We start from the raw sequence: 14,608 nt of genomic DNA, 5'->3' as shown, positions 1-14,608 counted from the left end.
CCGCCGTCGCGCCGCCGTCCCGCCGTCACGCCGCCGCCGCCGTCGCGCCGCCGCCGCCGCCGCCCGCCGCCGCCGCGCCGCCGCCGCCGCCGCGCGCCGCCGCGTCTGCGCCGCCGCCGTCACGCCGCCGCCGTCGCGCCCGCCGCCGTCGCGCCGCCGTCGCCGCCGCCGTCGCGCCGCCGTCCGCGCCGCCGCCGTCACTGCCGCCGCCGTCGCCCGCCGCCGTCCGCCCGCCGCCGCGCCGCCGCCGCCGCCGTCGCCGCCGCCGTCACGCCGCCGCCGTCGCGCCGCCGCCGTCGCGCCGCCGCCGTCCGCCGCCGCCGTCGCGCCGCCGCCGTCGCGCCGCCGCCGTCGCCGCCGTCGCGCCGCCGCCGCCGCCGCCGCCGCCGCCGTCGCGCCGCCGCCGCCGCCGCCGCCGCCCCGTCTGCCGCCGCCGCGCCCGCCGCCGTCGCGCCGCCGCCGCCGTCGCCGCCGCCGCCGCCGTCGCGCGCCGCCGCCGTCGCGCGCCGCCGCGTCGCACGCCCGCCGCCGCCCGCGCCCGCCACGTCCGCGCCGCCGCCGTCGCGCCGCCGCCGTCGTCGCCGCCCGCCGCCGCCGCCGTCCGCCGCCGCCGTCGCGCCGCCGCCGTCCGCCGCCGCCGCCGTCGCCGCCCGCCGCCGTCGCGCCGCCGCCGTCGTCGCCGCCGCCGCCGTCACGCCGCCGCCGTCGCACCGCCGCCGTCACGCCCGCCGTCGCCGCCGCCGCCGTCGCGCCGCCGCCGCGTCGCCGCCGCCGTCGTCGCCTGCCGTCGCGCCGCCGCCGTCGTCGCGCCGCCGCCGTCGCCGTCGCGCCGCCGCCGTCGCGCCGCCGCCGTCGCCCGCCGCCGTCGCGCCGCCGCCGTCGCCGCCGCCACCGTCGCGCCGCCGCCGTCGCCGCCGCCGCCGTCCGCCGCCGCCGCCGTCGCGCCGCCGCCGTCGCGCCGCCCGCCGTCGCGCCGCCGTCGCCGCCGCGCCGCCACCGTCTGGCCGCCGCCGTCGCCCGCCGCCGCCGTCGCCGCCGCCGCCGCCGCCGCCGCCGCCGTCCGCCCCGCCGCCGTCGTCGCCGCCGCCGCCGTCGCGCCGCCGCCGCCGCCGTCGCGCCGCCGCCGTCCGCCGCCGCCGCCGTCGCGCCGCCGCCGTCGCCGCCGCCGCCGTCGCGCCGCCGCCGTCGCCGCCGCCGCCGCCGCCGCCGTCCGCGCCGCCGCCGTCGCGCCCGCCGCGCATCGCCGTCGCGCGCCGCCGTCGCCCGCCGCCGTCGCGCCGCCGCCGCCGCGCCGCCGTCGACGCCGCCGCCGTCCACGCCGCCGCCGTCGCACGCCGCCGCCGCCACGTCGCCCGCCGCCGTCCGCCGCCGCCGCCGTCGCGCCCGCCGCCGCCGCCGTCGCGCCGCCGTCGCCGCCGCCGCCGCCGTCGCGCCCCGCCGCCACGCCGCCGCCGCCGCCGCCGTCGCGCCGCCGCCGCCGCGCCGCCGCCGTCGCGCCCGCCGCGCGCCGCCGCCGCCGTCGCGCCGCCGCCGTCGCGCCGCCGCCGCGCGCCGTGCCGTCGCCCGCCGCCGTCGCCCGCCGTCGGCCGCCGCCGTCGCGCCGCCGCCGCCGCATCGCCGCCGCGCCGCCCGCCGTCGCGCCGCCGCCACGTCACGCCCGCCGCCGTCACGCCGCCGTCGCCGCCGCCGCCGCCGCGCCGCCGCCGTCGCGCCGCCGTCGCGCCGCCGCCGCCGTCAACCCGCCGCCGTCCGCCCGCCGCTGTCGCGCCGCCGCCGCGCCCGCCCGCCGCCGCCGCCCCGCCGTCGCGCCGCCGCCGCCGCCGCCGCCGCCCGCCGCCCGCCGCCGCCGCCGCCGTCGCGCCGCCGCCGTCGCCGCCGCCGTCCGCCCCGCCGCCGCCGCCGCCGCCGCGCCGCCGCCGCCGTCGCCGCCGCCGCGCCGCCGCCGCCGTCGCGCCGCCGCCGCCGTCAAATGCCGCCGTCACCCGCCCGCCGCCGCCGTCGCGCCGCCGCCACGCCGTCGCGCCGCCGCCGTCGCGCCGCCGCCGTCCGCGCCGCCGCCGCACCGCCGCCGCCGCCGCCGTCCGCGCCCGCCGCCGCCGCCGCCGCCGCCGCCACGCCGCCGCCGCCGTCGCCGCCGCCGTCGCCCGCCGCCGCGTCACGCCCGCCGCCGTCACGCCGCCGCCGCCACCGCCGCCGCCGCACCGCCGCCGCCGCCGCCGCCGCCGCCGCCGCCGCCGCCGCCCGCCGCCGCCGCCGCCGCCGCCGCCCGCCGCCGCCGCCGCCGCCGCCGCCACCGTCGCGCCGCCGCCGTCGCGCCGCCGCCGTCGCCCCGCCGCCGTCGCCCGCCGCCGCCGCGCCGCCGCCGCCGTCCGCCGCCGCCGCGTCCGCCGCCGCCGCCGTCCGCGCCGCCGCCGCCGCCGCCGCCGCCGCCGTCGCACCGCCGCCGCGCCGCCCGCCGTCCGCCGCCGCCGCCGCCCGCCGCCGTCGCGCCCGCCGCCGTCGCGCCGCCGCCGCCGTCGCCGCCCGCCGTCGCGCCGCCGCCGTCACGCCCGCCGCCGCCGTGCCCGCCGCCGTCGCGCCGCCGCCGTCGCGCCCGCCGCCGTCGCCGCCGCCGCCGTGCCGCCGCCGTCGCCGCCGCCGCCATCGCCGCCGCCGCCGCCGTCGCCGCCGCCGCGCCGCCGCCGTCCGTTGCCGCCGCCGTCGCGCCGCCGCCGCCGCCCACCGCCGTCCGCCGCCGCCACGTCCTGCCGCCGTCGCGCCCGCCGCCGCGCCGCCGCCGCCGTCGCGCCGCCGCCGTCGCGCCCCGCCGTCCGCCCGCCGTCCGCCGCCGCCGCCGCCGCCGTCGCCCGCCGCCGTCCGCCGCGCCGCCGCCGCCGCCGTCGCGCCGCCGCCGTCCGCGCCGCCGCCGTCGCGCCGCCGCCGCCGTCACCGCCGCCGCCGTCCTGTATTGCCGCCGCCGCGCCGCCGCCGTCCCGCCGCCGTCGCACCGCCGCCGCCGCGCCCGCCGCCGTCACGCCGCCGCCGCCGCGTCGCCGCCGCCGCCGCCGCGCCGCCGCCGCCCGCCGCCGCGCGTCGCCGCCGCCGTCGCCCGCCGCCGCCGCCGCCGCCGCGCCCGCCGCCGCCGTTGCGCCCGCCGCCGTCGCGCCCGCCGCCGCCGCCGCCGCCGCCCGCCGCCGCCGCCGCGCGCCCGCCGCCGCCGTCCCGCCGCCGTCGCGCCGCCGCCCGCCGCCGTCGCGCACCGCCGTCCGCCGCCGCCGCCGCCGCCGCCGTCGCGCCCGCCGCCGTCGCCGCCGCCGTCCGCCGCCGCCGCGCCATCGCCGCCGCCGTCACGCCGCCGCCGCCGCGCCGCCGCCGCCGCCACGCCGCCGCCCGCCGCCGCCGCCGCCGCCGCCGCCGCCGCCGCCGCCGCCGTCGCGCCCCGCCGCCGTCCGCCGCCGCCGTCGCGCCGCCGCCGCGCGCGCCGCCGCCGTCGCGCCCGCCGCCGTCGCGCCCGCCGCCGCCGCCGCCCGCCGCCGTCGCCGCCGCCGTCCGCGCCGCCGCGCCCGCCGCCGCCGCCGTCCGCCGCCGCCGCCGCGTCCGCCCGCCGCCGTCACGCCGCCGCCGTCGCCGCCGCCGTCGCCCCGCCGCGCCGCGCCGCCGCCGTCGCGCCGCCGCCGTCGCCCGCCGCCGTCCCCGCCGCCGTCGCCGCGCGCCGCCGTCGCGCGCCGCCGTCGCCGCCGCCGCCGCCGACCGCCCGCCGTCCGCCGCCGCCGCCGTCGCGCCGCCGCCGCGCGCCCGCCGCCGCCGCGCCCGCCGCCGCCGCCGCCTGCCCGCCGCGCCGCCGCCGCCGCCGCAAATCGCGCCCGCCGTCGCCCGCCGCCGTCGCGCCGCCGCCGTCGCGCCGCCGCCGCGCGCCGCCGCCGTCGCCCGCCGCCGCCGCCGCCGCCGCCGTCGCGCCGCCGCCGCCGTCGCGCCGCCGCCGCCGTCGCCCGCCGCCGTCGCGCCGCCGCCGCCGTCGCGCCCCGCCGCCGTCGCGCCGCCGCCGTCCGCCCGCCGCCGCCGTCAGATACCCGCCGCCGCCGCCGCCGCCGTCACCGCCGCCGCCGCCGCCGCCCTGCCGTCGCCCGCCGCCATCGTCCGCCGCCGCCGTCGCGCCGCCGCCGTCACGCCGCCGCCGTCGCGCCGCCGCCGCCCGCCGCCGCCGTCCGCCGCCGCCGCCGCCCGCGCGCCGCCGCCGTCACGCCCACCACGTCGCGCCGCCGCCGCGTCCCGCCGCCGCCGTCGCCCCGCCAATCGCCGCCGCCGCCGCGCCGCCGCCGTCCGCCGCCGCCGCCGTCACGCCCGCCGCCGTCACGCGCCCGCCGCCGCCCGCCGCCGCCGCGCCGCCGCCGCCGCCGCCGCCGCGCGCCGCCGCCGCGCGCCGCCGCCGCCGCCGCCGCCGCCGCCGCCGCCGCCCGCCGCCGTCGCGCCGCCGCCGCCGTCGCCGCCGCCGTCCGCCGCCCGCCGCCGTCCGCCGCCGCCGCCGCGCCGCCGCCGCGCGCCGCCGCCGCCGCCGCCGCCGCCGCCGCCACGTCCGCCGCCGCCGTCGCGCCGCCGCCGCGTCGCCCGCCGCCGCCGTCGCCGCCGTCGCGCCGCCGCCGCCGTCGCGCCGCCGCCGTCGCGCCGCCGCCGTCCGCCGCCGCCGTCGCCGCCGCCGTCGCGCCGCCGCCGCCGCCCGCCGCCGCCGTCGCCCCGCCGTCGCGCCGCCGCCGTCCGCCGCCGCCGCCGCCGCCGCCGTCGCCCGCCGCCGCCCGCCCGCCGCCACGTCCGCGCCGCCGCCGTCGCGCCGCCGCCGCACGCGCCGCCGCCGTCGCGCCGCCGCCGTCACGCCGCCGCCGCCGCGCCGCCGCCGTCGCGCCCGCCGCCGTCGCGCCGCCGCCGTCGCCCGCCGCGTCGCCGCCGCCGCCGTCCGCCGCCGCCGCGCGCGCCGCCGTCCGCCGCCGCCGCCGCCGCCGCCGTCCGCGCCGCCGCCGTCGCCGCCGCCGCCGCCGCCGCCGCCGTCGCCCCGCCGCCGTCGCCCCGCCGCCGCCGCCGCCGCCGTCGCGCCGCCGCCGTCCGCACGCCCGCCGTCAATCGCCGCCCGCCGCCGCGTCACGCCCCGCCGTCCATCGCCGCCGTCGCCGCCGTCACGCCCGCCGCCGTCGCGCCGCCGCCGTCGCGCCGCCGCCGTCACGCCCGCCGCCGTCGCACGCCGCCGCCGCCGCCGCCGTCGCGCCGCCGCCGTCGCCGCCGCCGCGCCGCCGCCGTCGCGCCCGCCGCCGTCGCCCGCCGCCGTCGCCCGCCGTCGCCCGCCGCCGCCGTCGCGCCGCCGCCGCCGCGTCCGCCGCCGCCGCGCCGCCGCCGTCGCGCCGCCGCCGTCGCCCCGCCGCCGTCGCGCCGCCGCCGCCGTCGCCGCCGCCCGCCGCCACGTCACGCCGCCGCCGTCGCCGCCGCCGCCGCCGCCACCGCCGCCGCCGTCCGCCCGCCGCCGTCGCGCCGCCGCCGTCGTCGCCCGCCGCCGTCGCGCCGCCGCCGTCGCCCCGCCGCCGTCGCGCCGCCGCCGTCGCGCCGCCGCCGTCGCCCCCGCCGCATCCGCCGCCGCCGCCATCGCGCCGCCGCGTCGCGCCCGCCGTCGCCGCCGCGTCGCCCCGCCGCCGTCGCCCGCCGCCGTCGCGCCGCCGCCGTCGCGCCGCCGTCGCGCCGCCGCCGTCCGCCCGCCGTCGTCGCGCCCGCCGCCGTCGCGCCGCCGCCGTCGTCGCCGCCGCCGCGTCCGCCGCCGCCGTCGCGCCGCCGCCGTCGCGCCGCCGTCGCGCCGCCGCCGTCCCGCCGCCGCCGTCGCCGCCGCCGTCCGCCCCGCCGCCGTCGCCGCCGCCCGCCGTCGCGCCCCGCCGTCGCCGCCGCCGCCGTCGCCCCGCCGTCCCCGCCGCCGCCGTCGCCGCCGCCGTCGCCGCCGCCGCGTCGCCGCCGCCGCGCCGCCGCCGCCGTCCGTCGCCGCCGCCGCGCCCGCCGTCGCGCCGCCGCCGTCGCCGCCGCCGTCGCGCCGCCGCCGCCGCCGCCGCGCCGCATCCGCCCCGCCGCGATCGCCGCCGCCGCCGCCGCCGCCGTCCCCGCCGCCGCGCCCGCCGCGTCCGCGCCGCCGCCGTCGCCCGCCGTCGCGCCGCCGCCGTCGCCCGCCGCCGCCGATCGCCGCCGCCGTCGCGCCGCCGCCGCCGTCACCGCCGCCGCCGTCGCCCGCCGCCGCCGCCGCCGTCGCCGCTGCCGCCGCCGCCGCCGCCGCCCGCCGCCGCCGCCGCGCCGCCGTCCGCGCCGCCGCCGTCAGGCCTGCCGCCGTCGCCGCCGCCGCCGCCGCCGCCGCCGTCGCCCCGCCGCCGTCGCGCCGCCGCCGTCGCCCGCCGCCGTCGCGCCGCCGCCGCCGCGCCGCCGCCGCCGCCGCCGCCGCCGCCGCCCGCCGCCGTCGCCCGCCGCACGCCACCGCCGCGCCGCCGCCGTCGCCGCCGTCGCCGCCGCGCCGCCCCGCCGCCGCCGCCGCCGCCGCCGCGCCGCCGCCGCGCCCGCCGTCGCTGCTGCCGCCGCCGCCGCCGCCCGCCGCGTCGCCCCGCCGCCGCCGCGTCGCGCCGCCGCCGTCCGCGCCCGCCGCCCGCCGCCGCCGCCGCCGCCGCCGTCCGCCCGCCGCCGCCGCCCGCCGCCGCATCGCCGCCCGCCGCCGCCGTCGCCCGCCGCCGTCCGCCCGCCGCCGCCGCCGCCGCCGCCATCGCCGCCGCCGCCGTCCGCCCGCCGCCGTCCTGCGCCGCCGCCGTCCGCCCGCCGCCGTCGCGCCGCCGCCGCCGCCCCGCCGCCGCCGCCCGCCGCCGCCCGCACCGCGCCGCCGCCCGCCGCCGCCGCCGCCGCCCGCCGCCGCCGTCCGCCGCCGCCGTCGCGCCGCCGCCGCCGTCGCGCCGCCGCCGTCCGCCGCCGCCGTCGCCCGCCGCCGCCGCCGCCGCCGCCGCCGCCGCCGCCGCCGCCGCGCATCGCCGCCACGTCGCCGCCGCCGTCGCGCCGCCGCCGTCGCCGCCGCCGCCGTCGCCGCCGCCGCCCCACGCCGCCGCCGCCCCGCCGCCGTCGCGCCGCCGCCGTCGCCGCCGCCGCCGTCGCACCGCCGCCGCCGTCGCGCCGCCGCCCCGTCGCTGCCGCCGCCGCCGCCGCCGCCGCCCATCGCGCCGCCGCCGTCGCGCCGCCGCCGCCGTCGCCGCCGCCGTCGCGCCGCCGCCGTCCGCCGCCGCCGTCGCGCCGCCGCCGCCGCGCGCCGCCGCCGTCGCGCCGCCGCCGTCACGCCGCCGCCGCCGTCCGCCGCCGCCGCCGTCGCGCCGCCGCCGCCGTCCGCCGCCGTCACGCCGCCGCCGTCCGCCGCCGCCGCCGTCGCCGCCGCCGCGCGCCCCGCCGCCGTCGCGCCGCCGCCGTCGCGCCGCCGCCGTCGCCGCCGCCGCCGTCGCCGCCGCCGCCGTCGCGCCGCCGCCGCCGCCGTCCCGCCGCCGCCGCCCGCCGCCGCGCCGTGCCCGCCGCCGCCCGCCGCCGCCGCCGCCGCCGTCGCGCCGCCGCCGCCGCCGCCGCCGTGTCGCCGCCGCCGCCGTCCGTCGCCGCGCGCCGCCGCCGTCTGCGCCGCCGCCGTCACCGCCGCCCGCCGCCGCCGCCGCCCGCCGCCGCCGCCGCCGCCGCCCGCCGCCGCGCCGCCGCCGCCGCGCCCGCCGCCGTCGCCGCCGCCGCCGCCGTCGCCCCGCCGCCGCCGCCGCCCCGTCGACCGCGCCGCCACCGCCGCCGCCCCGCCGCCGCCGTCGCGCCGCCGCCGCCGTCTGCGCCGCCGCCGCCGCCGCCGCCGCCGCCCGTCCGCCGCCGCCGTCGCCGCCGCCCGCCGTCGCGCCGCCGCCGTCCGTCGCCGCCGCCGTCGCGCCGCCGCCGTCCGCCCCGCCGCCGCCGTCTGCCGCCGCCGTCCGCCGCCGCCGCCGTCCGCGTCGCCGCCGCCGTCGCCGCCGCCGCCGCCGCCGCCGCCGCCGCCGCCGCCGCCGCCGCCGCCGTCGCCGCCCGCCGCCGCGCCGCCGCCCGCCGTCCGCCGCCGCCGCCGCCGCCACGCTCGCGCCGCCGCCGCCGCACCGCCCCGCCCGCCGCCGCCCGTCCGCCTGTTGCCACCGTCGCCGCCGCCATCCACGCCGCCGCCGCCGCCGCCGCCGTCGCCGCCGCCGCCGTCGCGCCGCCGCCGTCGCGCCCGCCGCCGTCGCGCCGCCGCCGCGCCGCCGCCGCCGTCGCCCGCCGCCGCCGCCCGCCGCCGCCGTCGCCGCCGCCGCCGCGCCGCCGCCGCCGCCGCCGCCGCCGCCGTCGCGCCGCCGCCGCCGTCGCGCCGCCGTCGCGCCGCCGCCGCCGCCGCCGCCGCCGCCGCGCCGCCGCCGCCGTCGCGCCGCCGCCGCCGTCCGCGCCGCCCGCCGTCCGCCGCCGCCGCCGCTGCCGCGCCGCCGTCGGACCCGCCGCCGCCGTCGCGCCGCCGCCGTCGCGCCGCCGCCGTCGTCGCCGCCGCCGCCGTCGCCCCGCCGCCGTCGCCGCCGCCGCGCCGTCGCCACCGCCGCCGTCGCCGCCGCCGCCGCCGCCGCGCCGCCGCCGCCGATCGCGCCCCGCCGTCCGCGCCGCCGCCGCCGTCGCGCCGCCGCCCGTCGCCGCCGCCGCCGCCGCCGTCGCCGCCGCCGCCGCCGCCGCCGCCGCCGCCCCCGCCGCCGCGCGCCACCGCCGCCGTCGCCCGCCGCCGTCGCCCCACCGCGCCGCCGCCGCCGTCGCCCGCCGCCGCGCGCCGCCGCCGCCGTCGCCGCCGCCGCCGCCGTCGCGCCGCCGCCGCCGCCGCCGCCGCCGCCGCCGCCGCGTCCGCCGCCGCTGCCGCCGCCGCCGCCGCCCGCCGCCGCCACCGTCCGCCGCCGCCGCCGTCGCCGCCGCCGCCGTCGACCCGCCGCCGTCGCCGCCGCCGTCGCCGCCGCCGTCCGCCGCCGCCGCCGTCGCTGCCGCCGCCGCCGCATCCGCCGCCGCCGCCGTCCGCCGCCGCCGCCGCCGCCGCCGCCGCCGCCGCGCCGCCGCCGTCCGCGCCGCCGCCGCCGCCCGCCGCCGCCGTCGTCGCCGCCGCCGTCGCGCCCGCCGCGTCCGGCCCGCCGCCGCCGTCCGCCGCCGCCGCCGTCGCACCGCCGCCGCCGCCCGTCGTCGCGCCGCCGTCGCCGTCGCCGCCGTCCGCCGCCGCCGCCATCGCCGCCGCCGCCGCCGCCGCCGCCGCCGCCGCCGTCGCCGCCGCCGCCGCCGTCGCCGCCGCCGTCCGCCGCCGCCGTCGTTTGCCGCCGCCGCCGTCCGCGCCGCCGCCGCCGCCGCCGCCGCCGTCCGCCGCCGCCGCCGCCAGCCACGTCCGCCGCCGCCGTCGCGCCGCCGCCGCCCGCCGCCGCCGTCGCCGCCGCCGCCGTCACGCCCGCCGCCGCCGCCGCCGCCGCCGCCGCCGCCGCCGCCGCCGCCGCCGTCCCGTCGCCGCCGCGCCGCTGCCGCCGCCGTCGCCCGCCGCCGTCCGCCCCCCGCCGCGTCCGCCGCCGCCGCCGCCGTCACCGCCGCCGTCGCGCCGCCGCCGTCGCCCGCCGCCGTCGTGAGCCGCCGCCGCCGCCCCACCCGCCGCCGCCGCCGTCCGCCGCCGCCGTCGCCGCCGCCGTCGCCGCCGCCACGCCCCGCCGCCGCCGCAGTCGCCGCCGCCGCGCCGCCCCGCGCGCGCCCCCGTCGCCGCCGCCGCCGCGTCGCCGCCGTCGCCGCCGTCGCCGCCGCCGCCGTCTGCCCGCCGCCGTCGCCGCCGCCGCCGCAGATCGCCGCCGCCGTCCGCCGCCGCCGCGCCGCCGCCGTCGCGCCGCCGCCGTCCGCCGCCGCCGCGCCGCCGCCGCCGTCGCGCCGCCGCCGCCGCCGCCCGCCGCCGCCGTCCCCGCCGCCGTCGCGCCGCCGCCGCCGCGCGCCCCCCGCCGTCCGCGCCGCCGCCACGTCGCCGCCGCCGCCGTCCCCGCCCGTCCCCGCCGCCGCCGCCGCCGCCGCCGCCGCCGCCGCCGTCCGCCGCCGTCCCGCCGCCGCCGCCGCCCGCCGCCCGCCGTCGCGCCGCCGCCGTCGCGTCGCCGCCGCCGTCGCACGCCGCCGTCCGCCGCCGCCGTCACGCCCGCCGCCGCCGCCCGCCGCCGCGCGCCGCCGCCGATGCCGCCGCCGCCGCCGCTGCCGCCGCCGCACCCCGCCGTCGCCACCCGCCGCCGTCGCGCCGCCGCCGTCACCGCCGCCGCACCGCCGCCGTGTTTCCGCCGCCGTCCTGCCGCCGCCGTCGCCGCCGCCGTGCGCCGCCGCCGCGCCCGCCGCCGCAAAACCGCCGCCGCCATCTGCCGCCGCCGCCGTCGCCGCCGCCGCTCCGTCGCCCGCCGCCGTCGCGTCGCCGCCGTCACCGCGCCGCGCGCCCGCACGCCACGTCGCCGCCGCCGTCGCGCCGCCGTCGCACCCGCCGCCGCCGCCGCGCCGCCGCCGCCGCCGCCGCCGCCGTCTGCCGTTGCCGCCGCCGTCGCGTCACCGCCGCCGTCGCCCGCCGCCGCCGCCCGCGCCGCCGCCGTCGCGCCGCCGCCGTCGCTGCCGCCGCCGTCGCCCGCCGCCGTCGCCGCCGCCGCCGCGCCCGCCGCCGTCGCGCCGCCGCCGCCCGCCGCACCGCCGCCGTCATCCGCCGCCGTCGCCGCCGCCGCCGCCGCCCGCCGCCGCCGTCGCCGCCGCCGCCGCGCCGCCCGCCGTCATCGCCCGCCGCCGTCGCGCCGCCGCCGTCGCGCCGCCGCCGTCGCCGCCGCCGTCCGCGCCGCCGCCGTCGCCGCCGCCGCCGCCGTCGCGCCGCCGCCGTCGCGCCGCCGCCGTCGCCCGCCGCCGTCGCGCCGCCGCCGCCGTCGCCGCCGTCCGCCGCCGTCGCGCGCCGCCGCCGTCGCCGCCGCCGCCGCCACTGCCGCCCGCCGCCGTCGCGCCGCCGCCGTCGCATCCCGCCACGCCGCCGCCGTCGCCGCCGTCGCGCCGCCGCCGCCGCCATAAAAGTCCATCGCCGCCGTCGCACCCGCCGCCGTCGCGCCGCCGCCGCCGCCGTCGCGCCGTCGCCGTCGCGCCGTCGCCGTCCGTGCCGCCGCCGCCGCCGCCGCGCCGTCGCATCACCCGCCGCCGCCGTCGCCGCCGTCCGTCCCGCCGCCGCCGCCGTCGCGCCGCCGCCGTCGCGCCGCCGCCGTCGCGCCGCCGCCGTCCGCCGCCGCCGCGCCACTGCCGCCGCCCGCCGCCGTCGCGCCGCCGCCGTCGCCCGCCGCCGTCGTCGCCGCCGCCGTCACTGCCGCCGCCGTCGCCGCCGCCGTCGCCTTGCCATCGCCGCCGTCGCCGCCGCCGTTGCCGCGCCGCCGCCGTCAGCCGCCGCCGCCGTCCGTCATCGCCGTCGCCCGATGCCGTCGCCCCGCCGTCGCACCGCCGCCGTCGCATCGCCGTCGCCGCTGCCGTCCGTTGTCTCACCGCCGTCGCACCGCCGCCGCGCCGCCGCCGTCGCATCCGCCGTCATCGCCGCGTGCCGCCGTCGCCGCCGCCGTCAGCCAGCCGCCGTCGCCGCCTGCCGTCCGCCGTGTCGCACCGCCGCCGTCCGCGCCGCCGCCGCCGCACCGCCGCCGTCGCGCGCCGCCGCCGTCGCCGCCGCCGCCGTCGCATCGCCGCCGTCGCGCCGCCGCCGCCGCCACCGCCGCCGTCGCCACCGCCGCCGTCCGCCGCCGTCGCCGTCGTCGCCCGCCGCCGCCGTCGCCACCGCCGCCGCCGCCGCCGCCGCCGCCGCCGCCGCCGCGCCGCCGCCGCCGCCGCCGCCGCCGCCGCCGTCGCGCCGCTGCCGCGCCGCCGCCGTCGCGCCGCCGCCGCTCGCGCTTAACCCGCCGCCGCCGCGCCGCCGCCGCCGCCGCCGCCGCCGTCGCCGCCGCCCGCCGCCGTCGCCCGCCGCCGCCGCGCCGCCGCCGCCGCCGCCGCCGCCGCGCCGCCGCCGCCGCCGTCCGCCGCCGCCGTCGCACCGCCGCCGCCGCGCCGCTGCCGTCAGCATCGCTGCCGTCGCCCGCCGCCGTCCGCATCGCCGTCGCATCACCGTCGCGCCGCCGCCGTCCGCGCCGCCGCCGTCAACGCCGCCGCCGTCGCATCGCCGTCGTCACTCGCCGTCGCAAATCGCGCCGTCGCTGCCATCGCCGTCCGCCGCCGCCGTCCGCGCCGCTGCCGTCGCGCCGCACGCCGTCGCGCCGTCGCCGTCGCATCGCCGCCGTCGCGCCTGCGCGATCGCGCGCCGCCGCTGCCGTCGCGCCGCCGCCGCATCACACCTCCACCACCTTGCCGCCGTTGGGTACGAGGTCCTTACTGTGGAATACAGTGTGTTAGGTTTGTTAGACATTACAGGGACTCATGTCGTCCAGGTCCTTACTGTGGAATACAGCTTTAACCTTTAACCCCAGACCTCCTCTACCTGTACAGTACCAGTCTGACCTGTTTAACCTTTAACCCCAGGGCTCCTCTTCCTGTACAGCATCTCAGGTCTTCTGATGTGGCTTTTCTACTGAGACGAGAGGACAGACAGAATCACAGAATCACAGAGTTAGAGAGTTAGAGGTTAGGGAGTTAGAGTTAGAGTTAGAGTTAGAGAGTTAGGGAGTTAGAGTTAGAGAGTTAGAGGTTAGGGAGTTAGGGTTAGGGGTTAGGGAGTTAGAGAGTTAGAGAGTTAGAGAGTTAGAGAGTTAGAGAGTTAGGGTTAGAGTTAGGGAGTTAGAGTTAGAGTTAGGGAGTTAGAGAGAGTTAGAGATTAGGGAGTTAGGGAGTTAGAGTTAGGGTTAGAGAGTTAGAGTTAGAGAGTTAGAGAGTTAGGGAGTTAGGGAGTTAGGGGAGTTAGGGGGAGTTAGAGAGTTAGAGAGTTAGGGAGTTGGGGAGTTAGAGTTAGAGTTAGAGTTAGAGAGTTAGAGAGTTAGAGTTAGAGAGTTAGTTGGGAGAGGGTGAGTGAGTGAGTGGTGAGTGAGTGAGAGGGAGGGAGAGGGGTGAGAGAGGGAGGGTGAGGGGAGGGAGAGGGAGGGAGAGGGTGAGAGGAGGGAGGGAGAGGGTGAGAGAGAGGAGAGGGGTGAGAGGAGAGTGAGTGAGTGAGTGAGTGAGAGGAGGGAGAGGGTGAGAGGGAGGGTGAGGGAGAGGGTGAGAGGGGAGAGAGAGTGAGAGGGTGAGAGGAGTGAGGTGAGAGAGAGGAGTGAGAGGGAGGAGAGGGTGAGGAGACTTGTCAGGGAACTGGGACAGAAGGAGGGAGGAATGATCTCACTATTGAAAGGGATTTTCCTGAAGTGTTTCAATGACATCATCTGCTGTTAACGTGTGTGTGTGTGTGTAATGTGTGTGTGTTAACGTGTGTGTGTGTGTGTGTGTGTGTGTGTGTGTGTGTGTGTGTGTGTGTGTGTGTGTGTGTGTGTGTGTGTGTGATAATACTGCCCTGTTCTAAATGTGTGTTCTCACCGATCTGTGTCTGTTATCTAATCTCTCTCCTTTTTCGCTCTCTTCCTCTCTGTCTTCTCCTCCCCTCCTCCTCCCTCCAGGTGTGGGACATAGTGGGGACAGAGTTGAAGCTGAAGAAGGAGTTAGCGGGACTGAACCACTGGGTTGGTGCTCTGGTGGCCTCTCAGAACCACCTCTACAGTGGATCGTACCAGACCATCAAGGTAGGAGGACAGGAAGTGTGTCATCATAGTTAAAGCATGGGGATGTGTGGTTGTACTTGGCTACAGTTACTAAATATAGAAACACAGGAACTCGGGGGGGACTGTTCTCCTCTGCTGCCTCACTGTTCTGGGTGGAGGGGAGAGGAGGGAGGAGAGAGGGGAGAGAGAGAGGGTGTGAGGGAGAGAGGGAGAGAGGAGGGTGTGACTGACTGTTTTCCTCTGGTGCCTCACTGTTCTGGGTGGAGGGGAGAGAGAGGGGAGAGGGAGAGGGGAGGGAGAGAGGGGGAGGGAGAGAGAGACGTAGGGTGTGACTGACTGTTTTCCTCTGGTGCCTCACTGTTCTGGGTGGAGGGAGAGAGAGGAGAGAGGGGGGAGGGAGGGAGAGAGAGAGACGTAGGGTGTGACGGACTGTTTTCCTCTGGTGCCTCACTGTTCTGGGTGGAGGGAGAGAGAGAGGGGGAGAGAGGGAGGGAGAGAGAGACGTAGGGTGTGACTGACTGTTTTCCTCTGGTGCCTCACTGTTCTGGGTGGAGAGAGAGACACTAATGAAGACTCAGGGGAGGGAGAGAGACAGAGGGGTGGAAACAAGAGAGAGGGAGACAGAGGAGAGGAAGATGGAGGTGTTGTGTTCATGAGGGTCTGTCTTCAAGTCTGTCTGTAAAACATGTGTGGAGGCCAGACAATACTGGCAACTTTCTCTCACATCTTTCTTTGTCTCTCTTCTCCTCCTCTCTTCTCTTCCTCCTCTTCCTCTCTTCTTTCCTCTCTTCTCTTCCTCTCTTCTCTTCCTTCTCTTCTCTTCCTCTTCTCTCTTCTCTTCTCTCCCTTTCTTCTCTTATCTCTTCCTATCTCTTCTCTCTTCTCTTTAATATATTTTA

At 85.8% G+C, this 14,608-nt stretch overlaps 1 pseudogene; it reads left to right on the top strand.

The window, feature by feature from the left end:
• The window catches only part of LOC127923165 (E3 ubiquitin-protein ligase TRAF7-like), a 74,681-nt pseudogene extending 60,880 nt beyond the window's left edge, over window positions 1-13,801 (top strand).
• The last annotated feature ends 807 nt before the right edge of the window (window positions 13,802-14,608 follow it).

The sequence above is a fragment of the Oncorhynchus keta genome, unplaced genomic scaffold (genome assembly GCF_023373465.1).
Source record: "Oncorhynchus keta strain PuntledgeMale-10-30-2019 unplaced genomic scaffold, Oket_V2 Un_contig_28607_pilon_pilon, whole genome shotgun sequence".
NCBI lineage: Eukaryota > Metazoa > Chordata > Actinopteri > Salmoniformes > Salmonidae > Oncorhynchus > Oncorhynchus keta.
This window is presented reverse-complemented; position numbering and strand designations above follow the sequence as displayed.